This window comes from Elephantulus edwardii, unplaced genomic scaffold (genome assembly GCF_000299155.1).
Source record: "Elephantulus edwardii isolate Elephantulus edwardi_28Jun2011 unplaced genomic scaffold, EleEdw1.0 scaffold00320, whole genome shotgun sequence".
Classification (NCBI taxonomy): domain Eukaryota; kingdom Metazoa; phylum Chordata; class Mammalia; order Macroscelidea; family Macroscelididae; genus Elephantulus; species Elephantulus edwardii.
The window spans coordinates 203,071-217,427 of record NW_006400070.1 but is presented as its reverse complement, the minus strand read 5'-3'; the positions used below and the strand labels follow the sequence as shown (position 1 = coordinate 217,427).

Sequence of the window (14,357 nt, the reverse complement as noted above, 5' to 3'; positions counted from 1 at the left end):
GAACAGGAAGGAGTAGATTGAAGTCACTTTCTAAACCACATTAGAAAATATCTCATTATTTTGGATACAGTTCTTTTTAAAAAATATTTTTTATAAAGGTACTTTTTGTTTGTTTTGTTTTTTTCTTGTTGTGTGCTGTCAAATCAGATCTGACTGGCACAGGAGAAGATTGCCCCTCCTTCTCCAGCATAGCATCTGGTGGATTTGAACCTGTTGCCTTTGGGATTGCAGTGCAGTTTTTTTTGCCACTAGTCTACCAGGGCTCCCTTAAACACAGGCTTCCTTGTGCTTCTTTACCCATCTGAAGTGAGCAATTCTACATTTCCCCCCAATACATCAAGGACTCTTCTAGGTAACACTGGTATTTGTTTCTTTCCCAATTCCACACCACCTTCCTACAGAATCAAAGCCTCTTCAACACTGTAATCCCTGACAGGGACTGGATGATGTAAACAAGGTAAGGAAGGGTTTACTTGTGCTTACTTATTGTGTAGTAAACAATTTCACATGCTTACTGTCTTAATTGTCTAATGGTGTTAAAACAGAGATACCTCAAATGAATGGCTTTAACAAATTTATGCACTTGAACTTTAGGAGACTAGGAGTCCAAAAGCAAGGTGCCAGCCTAGGGGAAGACTTTCTCTGTGTGTCAGTCATGGAGCAAAGTCCGTATTTCCTTCAGCATCTTCAAGCCCAGCATTCCTTGGAGGTACCCATTGTTTTGGTTTTGTGGAGCTTCCAGGAGCAGAGACTCAATCTGAAAGGACACAGGCCACTCCTGGTGATTATTTATTGGGCATATTAAAGGTAACTTACTCTCCCCTTGTTTTCCTTCTCTTTTATTTCATGTGAGATAAAAGTACAGATTACATCCCTGGGGAACTCTTCCTCCAACCAATTAGGATTGTGATGACATTAAGGAATATTACGTTCTGCCCTCCATCATTTTACAACTATTTGGTTGATTGGATCACAGAGGATTACAATATAGTTTTCAAATCATATTATCACATATATATAATTTTACATGGGCTTCATTCATTTACACAGCCACTACTCCGTGGTAGCCTACTATATGCTAGCAGGCCTACCCTTAACACTATGGGGTTCTAAGGAAGAGAATATGTCTGAAGTCTTTGAGTAACACAAATAGTTAATCAAGAGGTTGGTGGTTCAAGTTTACCCATAAGAAGAAAGGCTTAGTGATCTGAAAAAAAAAAAAATCAGCCATCAAAAATGCTAGGGAGTAAAATTCTACTCTGATACCCATGTTGCTGTCATGAGTCAGAATTAACTCCAGCGCAAGTTGATTTTATACCATACAGTCTATTTTTAAGTTATAAATGAAATAACAATCATTCAATGATATTGTTTTCTAGTGACCTGAAAGGCCATATCCTTCTAGGCAGTGAAGTTCTGCACTGATATGTGACAGCACGTGTGAAGTCTTCCTCCTCCCTCCCAGGCCCTAGCCCTCAACCAGAAGCCTCCATTTCCCTTGCCCCCCAGAACCTAGTATTCTGAGGAGTCACCTAAATATGCTACTTCTGGGTTATGTCTCATGCCTCCAGGTCATAGCAGTGATGCGACCTGGCTTCAGGAAGATCAGGCACCGATGCAGGCCCAGGAAGTGGCAGTGATCCTTTGGACAGAGCATTTCAGGCTCCTGGACACCCATAGCATAGTCTAGAAGGCGAGGTGGTAGTTTCTGGATAGGTATATTTTCTTGACTTTGTGTTCACCTCACCTCTCAAAAGGCAGAGCTTCTGGGCCTATAGTCATCCCTCTGGGCATGAACTCAGGGTTCAGTTACCTGATCATAGGATAGTGCTGTATGACAGGGCTGGGTCTGTGAATATTATCCCCAGGCTTAATGTAGGAGACGAAGCACACAAATACAGAAGTCTCGGACAAAGAATGCAAAGATAAACAGGCTGGTGGAGCAAAGTGGCTGATGAACACTGGAGAACCAAGGAAAGAAAGGAGTTCAAGAGTCAGTCCTCCAGGCTCCCTCCTGCTTGGAGATACTGTGAGGGGCAGGCGCACTTTGGAGAATTGAAGGTTCTGTGATCTTTATCCAGGCCCTCCATGGGTGGGAATTTTAACAAGTACCAGAGAAAGGTAAGGAAAAGGGAAAGCAAATGAGCTGACAGTTCACAACCTAAATACTTAGACTTTAACTAAGCCAAAACTTTAGTCATGTGACAACTGTCCAAGGCCTCTCACTCATTTTAATATCCAGACTATAAGTTAGAACCTAGAGTTAAGTGCTTGATTTTAACTCAATTCTAATGCTTCAGTAAAAACATGCTATTCTCTTATTTCTATGCTCTCCCAAAGAGAAGGGGAAGACCTAGCCTTGTTTTAATAACAGTGATTTTCATCAACGTAGTTCCTATAAAGGAAGTTCCTATAAAGGGAGCTCTAGTAGCCTCATCCATAAGGGATTGCACGTCAACACAAAGGCAGATGGTCCAAATCCACCACCTACTCTGTGGGAGAGAGATGAACTGTTGCTGTACGATTTACTGTCTTTGAAAATCGACTGGAGGATCAGCTATGAGGCAGTTCTGATAGATGGCAATGAGTTCAGTTTATTGTTTAATTCCTGTAAATGAGAAATCCAGGTCATTTATAATAGCAATAATGATGATAAAAATATGCCACTGTAACTTAAGACAAAATGTCTTAATTAAAGATATGGAGATTCGTAGAGACCTTTTGTTCACTTCATTAATATCTTAGGTTTAGATTGAGTGTATATAATGAGTCAACCACAAGTTTGCTTGGAGACTTACAGCCCTGAAACCCTTGCGGCCTGTTCCACATGCTGTCTGGGATTTCCTGGGCTTCCACTAAGGATCATGCTAGTAGCTTTCATCGTTTCAGGTGTCATAAGAGCTAAGAAAGACCCATACATCTCCTTGGGGGCTCTTGTGTAGAGAGAGCCAGGAAAGACATCTTTTATTTTCTTTTTTTAAAAAAATAAAAACAAACCACAAGCAAAACCAACTTTATTTTTTTTCTACATTAAAAAAATCCCCCAGAACCAGCTATTAATTTTTGTTGAGAAAACTGTTTCTTCTGATGTTTATGGACTGCTCCAGGTCCTAGCTTAAAATCTTATTGGGCCCTCGGGCCCTCGGCTCTCAGGCCAATCTTTAATTGTTTTTGGTGAAACATTCTTCTAGGTCGTGTAACCCTGGTATGTCCACTTGCTGTACAGAGGTAACTCACGGTTGCTGTGAAGCTGAAAACTGTGACACTGATGAGTCAAATGGTTACCCATGGCAGACAGTGTTTGGTGGTACTCCCCGATTAAAACAAGCTTGGAAGCAGGAGTGGCATCCACTTCCAAAATAGCTTGCTTCTGGAAACCCTATGAACCTGGAGAAAAGATGAAAGTTATACAGGAGGTGTCTAGGACTTTCTTTCATAGGGTTGTTATGAGTCGCCTGGAACTCTACAGCACTTCACAACAACAACAACTGATGTTCATATCTAACTTTCTAAAAAGGTGATCGGTTACTAAAGTTATTCCAAATGCATTCGTCAGCCAGATCCATGGGTGACCAGCCCTTTAGCAACATTAATTACAGTTACTACAGTCTCTATATTAATTCTGATCATACATTAAATATGCAGATAAACAAAGGGCAGGCCAACAAGCTTAAGTAAACATTATAGAATCAAGAAAACCAAAATCCACTCATATAAAATAAATACAAAATTGTAATAATGGCAAATAAAAGGAAAACACTAATACAAACAATGGCAGCTATGTATATCATTGTTTCATTACCTAACCATAAAATAAGTTACTCTGAAGTACAAAGACTCCTTACACATAAAAAATCTGTACACTACAGTCAAGTGTTCAACAGTTGTACATGTTTAAATAGTATAAACGTATGTTTGCAACTAGAAACACTTTTTTATATTTTTTTTATTTGAGATTTTAATGAAAGTTTGAGATTTTAATGAAAGTTTATAAAGAACTTGGGTTTCTAATTCTTCATTGTTGCACATTTTTCTCTCTTTCCCCCCACCCCCAGATTGCTTTTTTCTTGGGGAAAAAGTTCTTTCGTTGCTATACAGCTGCCCCCCCTCCCTGCTGCCCCACTTTACTGTGCAGCTCTTATTCTGGACTCTTGTCATGCCAATAACACCTAATCATACATTCCTTTTATACAGTTCTCTCCCTTGTCTGTTTCAGTGCTGTGTAGATTATTTATCCCTTCTTTCCTTAATTTCCTCTCAACCCTCACGCCAGTCCTGTTTTATAAGAGTGGCATTATGCAATATTTGTCTTTTTTTTGAAACGTAATTAAACACTACTTTTAATGAATGGTAGTATGAACATATTTGCTAATTTATACCAGATTAAGCCTTATGCTAATTAATTGGTATTTCAAAATAGGTATAGTATCTCTGAGCAGCTTTTTGGAAAAAGTGCACTGAATGTAGTTTCTAGTTACATTGTATTTCACTGGCTTATACTTAGTAAAAATGTGAAAGTTAAATAGTTCTTGAACGAAAAGCCCACCGAATTTGACTATTCTTTTCCTTCACTTTTACTTAAATGTTCATTTATCACCACCATTTCTCCAAAATAAACTAGTTACTCTACCAAAAACCAAAGCTATGAAAGTTCTCTAAAAGGCTTAGAGGGTTTTTGTAAATCTTTGAATGATCACAGCATTCTGTAAATGTGCTTCTTCCAGAGTGAGTATCTTCTCTAACAATCCGAGGAAGGCAAGAGCTGTTGCCAGAGAAAAAGGAGGACTTCTTTGAAATCCTTGGTATCTTTTCATGAAGTCTTCGACGTGGCTCACCCTATAAGAAATGTTAAATTTCTAGATAATGTTTTTCCCATTGGCCAACCAGATCTGTATGTTAGTGATTGGTTCCAGATTGTTTAACGGGAGGGTAGACAGGTTGTTTTTATTCTCAACCCAAATACTCCTTATTTTCTAAACAATTTTTGGTGTGGCACTTCCGAATCTGTTACCTGCTCCTGAGAAGGGCTGGGATACAGGCTTGGTTGACATACAAACTTCATTTTTCTTATCTTCAACTTTAATGCCCATGTCTTCTTTATCATAAATCCCCTGTAATTCCCCCTTTTTGATGGAGTTCAGAAACTACTGGCTTGCACCATCAGAATAACTTTCGAAGTCATCATTGACTGTGAACCCATTTTTCCAAAATTTTATACTTATATCTACCTGCTTCTTCTTTTCAGTAGGTGACCAGCATTTGGCAACAACCTTCTGAGCTTCCTCAAAACAACTATCAACAAAATATTCACAATTTCTTTGTCAAGTATCACTAACAGGTGGGTTATTAGATCCTGTTTATCAAATCCATTCTTCTCTTATAGTACCAAGATTATCTACTTCTTTCTTTCTCTTTTGCCTTATGGAGAACCTGGTGTTTGTTCACCTTGTACCCTCTTAAGCCTCTGGTTGAATCTGTTGAGAAATTTCTCTAGATTCTGACACTTTACTTGTCCCCTATGATCCTGGAAAGCGATGTTTAAGGAAATCCCCTAACCCACTCACTCTCATTCCTCCTGGTGCTCTAGAAATAGTTTACTGCAAGGAGCTGTCCTTCTTGCTATGGCTTATTTAAGATTTATAGAGCCTCTCTTGTTTGCCTATGACAAGCTTACACACGTTATTTTTAGATGCCATGAAGCTGGCCTTGGAATAAAAGATCTGTTTCATCTCTGCTGCCTTTACCAATTCGCCCTACATGCTCACTCCCTATCTAACTTTACCCATACCTTTCTAGTATTGTTAAAACTGTCGTATAAAAGAAAATTCCTTTCTGCTTAGCTTTGCAGAAGTTTGCAGATCTCTGTGTTTTCCTTGTGGCAACAGTCCCCTTCCCTCAACTACTGTAATTCAACCTTCAAGGATAATTCTTTTTTTTTTAAGTCCAGTATTTATCTTGTTGTGACTGAGCTATTTAACTTAGCATAGTGTCCTCCATAGTCACCCATTTTGTAAACTATTTCATGAGTTCTTTGTTTTTCAGTGCTACATAATACTCCATTGTGTGAATATACTACAGCTTCTCTATCCATTCATTTGTTGATGGGCACTTGGGTTGTTTCCAATTCTTGGCTATTGTGAGCAAAGCAGCAATAAACATGGGTGTGCATATAGCTGTTTGGGTGGCAGTTCTGGTTTCTTTAGGCTATATTTCCAGTCTTGGAATTGCTGGGTCAAATGGCATTTCTATTTCTAACTTTTTGAGAAACCATCATACTGCTTTCCATAGTGGTTTTACCATTTTACACTCCCACTAACAGTGAATAAAGGGTTCCAGTTTCTCCACAACCTCACCAGCATTTTATGTTTGCTGCTCTATTGAATTTTGCTCTTCTTACTGGGGTGAGATGATATATCATAGTGAGATGATATCTCATAGTCGTTTTGATTTGTATCTCTCTTAGAGCTAGGGATTTTGAATACTTCTTCATGTGTTTGTTTGCCATCTGAATGTCTTCTTTGGTGAAGTGTCTGCTCATATCCCGTGCTCATTTTGCTATTGGGTTGTTTATCTTGTGGCACTCTAGTATTCTATAAATTCTACATATAAGTTTCTTATCAGACATATCATTACCAGATATTTTTTCCTAGTCTGTGGCTTCCCTGTTTACTCTGTTGGAGAAGATTTTGGATGTGCATATGGATTTGATTCTTAGAAAGCCACACTCATTTATTTTATCTTCTCCTGGTTGTAGGTTTTTCAGGATACTTGGGAGAGTGTTCTTGTTGTGAATTAAAGCTTCTAGGGTTCTTCCAAGATTTTCTCTAATGAAGTTTATAATCCTTGCTTTTAGTCCTAGGTCCTTGATCCACTTAGAGTTGTTTTTTTTGTGTATGGAGTGAGTTGTGGATCTTACTTGAGTTTTCTGCAGATGGTTTTCCAATTTTTTCCAACACCATTTGTTAAAAAGGCTGTTGTTTTCCCACTTAACTAATTTCATCTCCTTGAAGAAATCAGTTGACCATAGGTAGATGAGCTGCTTTCTCAGGTCTCAATTCTATTCCATTAACCTATGTGTCTGCCATTGTACCAGTACCACCATGGCAATGTAGTAGGATTTGAAATCAGAGTAAGTTGCCTCCTACCTTGTTTCTCTTATTCAGAGTGTCTTTCCATTCCGAATAAAATTGGAGATTGCCTTTTCCAGCTCATTGAAGAATGGAATGAGTATTCATATTGTTATTGCATTGAATGTGTAGATTGCCTTTGGTAGGATTGTCTTTTTTGCAATATTGTATCTTCTTATCCATGAGCAAGGGATATTCTTCCATTTTTCCAGGTCTTTTTTGTTTCTTGTAGTAATGTTCTGTAATTTTCTTTGAATAGATCCTTTGTATTTCTAGTTATATTTACTCCCAAGTATTTAATCTTGTGATTAGCTATTGTGAAGGGTATTGTTTTTCTTAGTTACAGTTCTGTATTCTTTTTGTCACTGTAGAGAAATCCAATTAAATTTTGTATGATGAGCTTGTATCCTGCAACTTTGCTCAATTATGTCCAGTAGTTTTCTTGCTGAATCTTTAGGGTTCTCTAAGTATCATCTGCATATAGAGATAATTTTAGTCCTCTTTGCAAATTTGGATACCTCTTATTTCCTTCCTTCTTTTGTCTTATTGCTATTGCTAAGACTTCTAATACAATATTGAATAGGAGAGGTGATAGTGGCCATTCTTGTCTTGTTCCTGTTCCTAAAGGAAATGCCTTAAGCTTCTCTCCATTGTGATCAATGTTGGCTCTCAGATTTGTGTATATGCTTTTTACTATGTTGAGGAAATTCCCTTCTATTCCTATTTTGTTGAGTGTTTTAATCAAGAAAGGTATTTTGTCAAAGGCCTTTCCCTGCATCAATTGAAAAGATCATGTGTTTCTTGTTCTTTGCTTTGATAATGTGATGAATTACACTGATTGTTTTTCTTATGTTGAACCACCCTTGCATACCTGTTATGAATCCCACTTGGTCATGGTGAATTATTTTTGATGTATCTTTGGATTCTATTAGCCACAATTTTATTCAGGATTTTTGCATCTGTGATCATGAGAGATATTGGCCTATAGTTTTCTATTTTGATAGTGTCTTTACTTGGTTTTGGTGTCAAGGATATGTCTGCTTCATAGATTGAGTCTGGGAGAATTCCATCTTTTTCTATTTTCTGAAATAGTTATTGTAGAATTGGTAAAAGTTCTTCTCTGAATGTTTGATAAAATTTACTTGTAAAACCATCTGGTCCAGGGTGTTTTGGTTTTTTTTTGGCTGGAAGTTATTTTATTATCTTTTCAATTTCTTTTCCTGTAATGGGCCTGTTCAGGTGTTCAACTTCGGTTTGTGCCAGTTTAGGTAGGTTGTGAATTTCTAAGTATTTGTCCATTTCCTCTAGGTTTTCTTATTTGTTTGAGCATAATTTTTCATAATATTTTAATGGTAGCCTTTTAATTTTAGTTGGTTACATTGTGACATTGCCCATTTCATCCCTTATTCAGAATTTTGTGTCTTTTCTTTTGTTAGTTTTGTTAACTGTTTGTTGATCTTTTAAATTGGTTTTTATGTTTTCTATATCATTTATTTCTGCCCTAATTTTTATAATTTCAGGGTTTTTGGTGGGTGTCTAGTTTTTTTGCTGTTCTTTTTCAATTTGTTGGAGATATTGGGTTAGAGAGTCCATGGTCATTTCCCCCTGTCTTTTAATGAGTCTGCTAATTGGTATAAATTGACCTCTAATTACTGCTCTGGCTGTTTCCCAGAAGTTCTGGTAAGTTGTGTTTTTATTGTCATTTGTTTCAAGAAACTTTTATATTTCATTTTTTATGTCTTCTAATATTCACTTGTGTTCAAGCAAGGTGTTGTTTAGCTTCCAAATGTATGCTTTTTTCCTTTCTCCTTTGTCCTCTATTATTTCTAATTTTTTAGCATTGTGGTCTGATAATACTTTGTATTATTTCTATGTTTTTTATTTTATTGATACTTGCCTTCTGTCTTAAAATGTGATCTATTCTGGAGAACGTTCTATGCACATTGGACAAGAAGGTATACTGTGCTTTTTTTTGGGTGTGTCAGCCTATATATATATATCTATGAGATCTAGTTGGTTTATTTTATGGTTTAATTCTTTAGCATCTTTGTTGAGTTTTTTTTCCCTAGTGGTTCTGTCTTTTCTTGAGAATGGTGTATTGAAATCTCCGTCTACTCTAGTAGTGTTGTTTATTTCCTTTTTCAGTTTTGTTAATGTTTGTTTTATATATTTTACAGGTTTTTAGTTTGGTGCATAGATATTTATTATTATTATAATATCTTCTTTTTCTATTGACCCCTTAATCATTATGTGGTGACCTTCCTTGTCCTTTATGATGGTTTTTGCATTGAAATATATTTTATCAGAAATTAATATTGCTCCTCCTGCTTTTCTCTGGTTGCCATTTGCTTGGTATATTTTTCCCCCCACCCTTTTATTTTTAGTCTTTCTTTATCTTTATTTTTCAGGTGTTTCTCTTGTAGACAGCATAATGATGGATTTGGGGTTTGTTTGTTTTTTAATCCAATCTGCTACTCTTTTTCTCTTCAGTGGTTCATTTAAACCATTTACATTCAGTGTGATCATTGAGAGGCAAGATTTTGTTGCTATCATTTTGTTGAGTTCTTTTTGGTGTTGTTGCTAGTTACTTTGGCCCATTCTGCTTTCTGTGGCACCTCTGTATAAGGATGTCTCCCAGCGTTTCCTGCAATGCTGGTCTTGTTTTTACAAACTCCCTTAGGTTCAGTTTTTCTGGGAATATCTTGATCTTTCCTTCATATTTGATGGACAGTTTTGCTGGGTATAATATTCTTCATTGACACTTGTGTTGGGTGTTTAATATATGTCATTCCATTGTCTTCTTGCTCTCATGGTTTCTGATGAGAAATTGGTATTTAATCTTACATGCTTTCCTTTATAGGTTACTCTTTGTTTCTTCCTTGCTGCTTTCAGATTCTCTCCTTATCTTTGGTTCTGGCAAATTTGACTATAATATGTCTTAGTGTTTTTCTTTTGTGGTCTATTCTTTATGGTGTTCTTTCAGTTTCTTGAATATGTATTATCTCATTCTTCATTATGCCTGGGAAATTTTCTTCTAGTAATTCTTCCACAACTTTTCCAGTGAATTTATTTGCTCCTTCTTGTTCTGGGATTTTGATTATGTGCATGTTATTTTCTTTATGGTGTCCCACATTATTCTTAGATTTTCTTCTTTTTCCTTCTTTTTTGATTCTACTTTTTATTCTAGCAAGTCAGTGGTGACAATGCTATCTTTTAGTTCTCTGGTTCTGTGTTCCATCTCTTCAACCCTGTTCATGTGATGGTCCATTAAGTTGACAGCATCTGAAACCTTGGACTTCATATTTTGGATTGTGGTTTCTTGTTTTTTTCAGAGCTTCTAATGCCTCACTTGCTTTATCTGCATTGTTTTGGATTTTTTTTTAAAGCTCCTCCTGGCTTTTGCTTGCAGTCTTCTGTAATTCTTCAAGTTTATCTTTTACATATTTAAAATATTCAATCATTGTTCTTTTAAATTCTGTGTCAGAACATTCCATCAGACTTTCTGCCTTCAGGAAATTCATTGGTACTGTGTGAATTTTTTTTTGGTGACATCTTGCTTTGGGCTTGCATAGGGGGTAATAGTCTGCTTTCTAGGTGACATTTCTGTGTTAGAGTTTTTCATGTCTGAGGCAATAGCAGATTCTTGATCTGAAGTCACCACTCCAGAAGAGGATGGGTAGCTACCCTGCCTGGGTATCTCTCAGTTTGATATAAAAAAGATCTGTGGAAGCAGCCTCCTCTGTTAGACAACTGCTACAGTTAGGGTAGCCCGTAGTGCTCTGGGCAGTTGATGGACTGGATGTGAGAAGATGCAAGGTGGAGTGTGAAGACCTGATTAGAAAACCAGGAAGCCTTGGTTTTCCCTTAAAAAATGCACTCCTGCTGTCTCACTCCCTTCTGATTGAGCTTAAGGGGTCCCACGTGATCTAGTCAAATAGCAGTGACCACAAAGTACCTCACTCAGGTTCCAGCATTGCTCCTGGTGCATGTCAGAAGTGGTGTTCTGGACTCAGGCCAGTGGCATTGGGACCAGATTTCTGGACATGGGCTGGTGCTGATGGGAATGGCGTTCTGGGCTCACACACACTCAGATTTCAGCTTTCCTGCTCACCCTGGTGTGTTGCTCCCTTGTGCATCTTTTCTTGGTGCATCTCTCCCTAGTCAACAGCTCCTTGAAGTGTGAGTGGCATAAGCAAGCAACTCCCCAGCACGTGCATGATGTCAGCAAACAGCCCTCTGGAGTGTGTGTCATGTCAGCAAGCAGCTCTCAAGCCTGTGCTGACAGTTGCTTTTCTCTTCTCTCACTCAAATGTCAGCTATCTGGCTCACTGCCGTGTCTCTCTGCTGCTTCTCACTGCCACACTGTCTCAGTTGCCATTCTGTCTTAGCTGCTGTTCTGTTTCAGCTGCTGTTTCTTCTCTAGAAACACTTAAAAATTCTTTTGATTAGAAAAGACATTTTGTTGTGGTGAAGGGATGAATGGGAATTAGCTTGAGTTAGAGAATGGTTGTAGTTAACCACGACCACATTTATAAAAGTCCTAGAAATTTGGGATGTGGGGTAGCAGAGAGAAGGCCATTCTGAGGATGGAATGAAATGACCTAGGGAGCAAAGTCCTGGGACTGGGAGGAACTTGCTTGGAGGGCAGGTACTTGGGAGCACAGAAAAACATTTTTAATCTGGGCCTCATAGCAATGCCTGAAAGGCAGTGACATGCTAGCAGGACCAATCACAGGCTAAAACAATACAGTGAATTGTGAGATCGAGAGGTCTCCAATCACCTGTGCTCAAGTCTTTTGCTCACCATTAAAGGCAATCCCTTCACTGCTCCCACAAGTCCCTGTAGATGCACATCACACAGGGGATATTCTGGGTGAATGCAGCTGTAGTGAGGACTATGGATACCGGCTGCATGTCAGAAGTGGGTATCTTCCCTGTAGGGGTACATCACAAGGTGTGGGAGATGCTCTGGGTGAATGCAGCTGTGATGAGGGCTGTGGAAAACAAGCAGCAAAGGAGGAGTCAGGGCTCTGGGTCTGTTGTGTTCCCAAGGGCTGCCCCTGACTGACAGTTACACTAATTGTGGATTACCTGCTGATACATTATCCATATGGCTGAATTGATAATGTTTTGGCAGCTAAATGTTTTCTGATTAAAGACTCCCAAGTTGAAGGCAACCAATTTGGAGCATAATGGAGAATGCCGTGGAGTGCACTGCACTCTGCTGGCTGTGATGGAGGTCTCAGGTCAGGTGCGTAGGGCAGTGTTTCTGCCATCAGTCCCTGCTCCCAGGGCTTTGTGAACCCTCCCTGGCACATCTTGTCAGGCTCTCACCTGCTGTTTCTTGGGAAGAAGAGAGAGAGCAAACTGTTGTCTCTTCTTTCTGGCTCCTCAAATGCTCTAAACCAATCTACTTAAATTAGCAATTAATCCTTTTTAAACACAAATTATAATGCTTATGTTGGTGTCTAAAAGATAACTGTAGCACTAAAATGTCATTTATTTATCCATTCCATTTTTATTTATTCTATTTTTTTATAGCAAATACCATTTTCTTCTAATATAACATTTCTTGAATGTCTGTTGTAGGTACTAATAGAATTTAGGCAGTGTGATGGGTAAGCTCTCTGCTTATAGCTTGGTAGTTCACATTTATCTATGGGCTCAGCAGAAGAGACTTGATGACTGTAGTCAACACTGTAAACACTACAGCCTATAGACCCTTGCAGCATGCTCTGGGGGACAGTCTGTAGGCTGATGCTCTGCTAGTCCAAACCTGGTAGCCTCTTTGATGGTTTCAATGCACAATCTCCTGAGTAATTTACAGCCTCTGAAAACCCTCTGTGGCTCTGTGATGATGTGATGACAGTGCATTGTTTGGGGTTTTTAAAAGGAAAAACCTTTAGGTCAGTTCTACTCAGTCATGTGGGATCACTGTGAATTGAAGATGAATTTTCTGACAAGTAACAACAATAGTATCTACTAAAGGTAAACACACATCTATATTGTGCTTAAGGAATTTCATTCCTAGGTATTTACCCAAGAGAACTGTTTATGTTCATAATATATGTGAATGATTATAGCAGCTTTCTTTATAATTTCAAAAACCTGTAAATAAATGCAAGTTCCCACCAACTGGTAAATGGATGAACAAACTTAAGTGTGGAGAGCATCATGCTGAGTGTCCAATAAGGACAAATACTGTATAAAATTATTATTGTAGAATGATTATGAGGATCCAAGGAGGGAGATGGAAGTAGAGGAGGAAGGATGTGCATGCATGTGTGTGTTAATCACAGAGTAACACAATTTGATAGGAGTGGGGATGAAGGAAATGAAGTCAGTCTACACAATGGAATAAAACCTGTTGCCTTCAGTTGAATTCTGACTCCTGTGCTACAGATGAGGATGGTTCCATGGAATTTTCTTGTATGCAGTCTTTATGAAGAAAGCTCTGCTGCCTTAGTCCATGACATCTGAGCTGCTAACTCAAAGGCAATTTCAATCCACCAGTGTGGGATTCTTCATGAGAGAAAAATGGGTGATCTTCAGAGTTGTTTTCACTGACAACAATGAGTTGAATTGAGTGTTGTTCATCTTTATGGAAGTAGATCATCAGGTCATTCTTCTATGGCACCTCTGGGTGGATTTGACTCACCAACCTTTAGATTAGTAGATTAGTGCAAAGAGTTGGTGTCACATGGGGTCACATACAAGAAAATACTACTCAGCAATTGAAAGAAAGAAACTATGGCATCCACTTCCAAAATAGATTGCCTCTGGAAACCCTAAGAACCTGGAGAAATGATGAACGTCATACAAGTGTCAGGTCTTTTGTTCACAGGGTCGCTATGAGTTGCCTATGTCTCAATGGTTCTTAACAACAACAATGACAACGATGACAACAACAAGGGTGAATCTTAAAATAAGTCAAACCCCCTCATTTTCCCCCTTCCCTCTTTGGTCTTTTATCCAAATCTTAGTAGTTACCCTTCTGTTTTTATAGTAATGTTCTTATGCAGTATTTGTCCTTATAAGACAACCAGAGTCAAGGAAGAGGAGCTAGAAGATTTTTACTAACTTTTACAATCAGAGATTTTTCGAACATGCAATCAAGATGCATTGATAATAATGGGTGACCGGAATGCAAAAGTCGGGAACAAAGAAGAAGATTCAGTAGTTGGAAAACATGGATTCGGTGACAGAAATGGAGCTGGAGAGAGAATGATC

At 38.3% G+C, this 14,357-nt stretch overlaps 1 pseudogene; it reads right to left on the bottom strand.

The window, feature by feature from the left end:
* Positions 1 to 4,664: 4,664 nt before the first annotated feature.
* Positions 4,665 to 14,357, bottom strand: part of LOC102854116 — a 30,415-nt pseudogene continuing 20,722 nt past the window's right edge.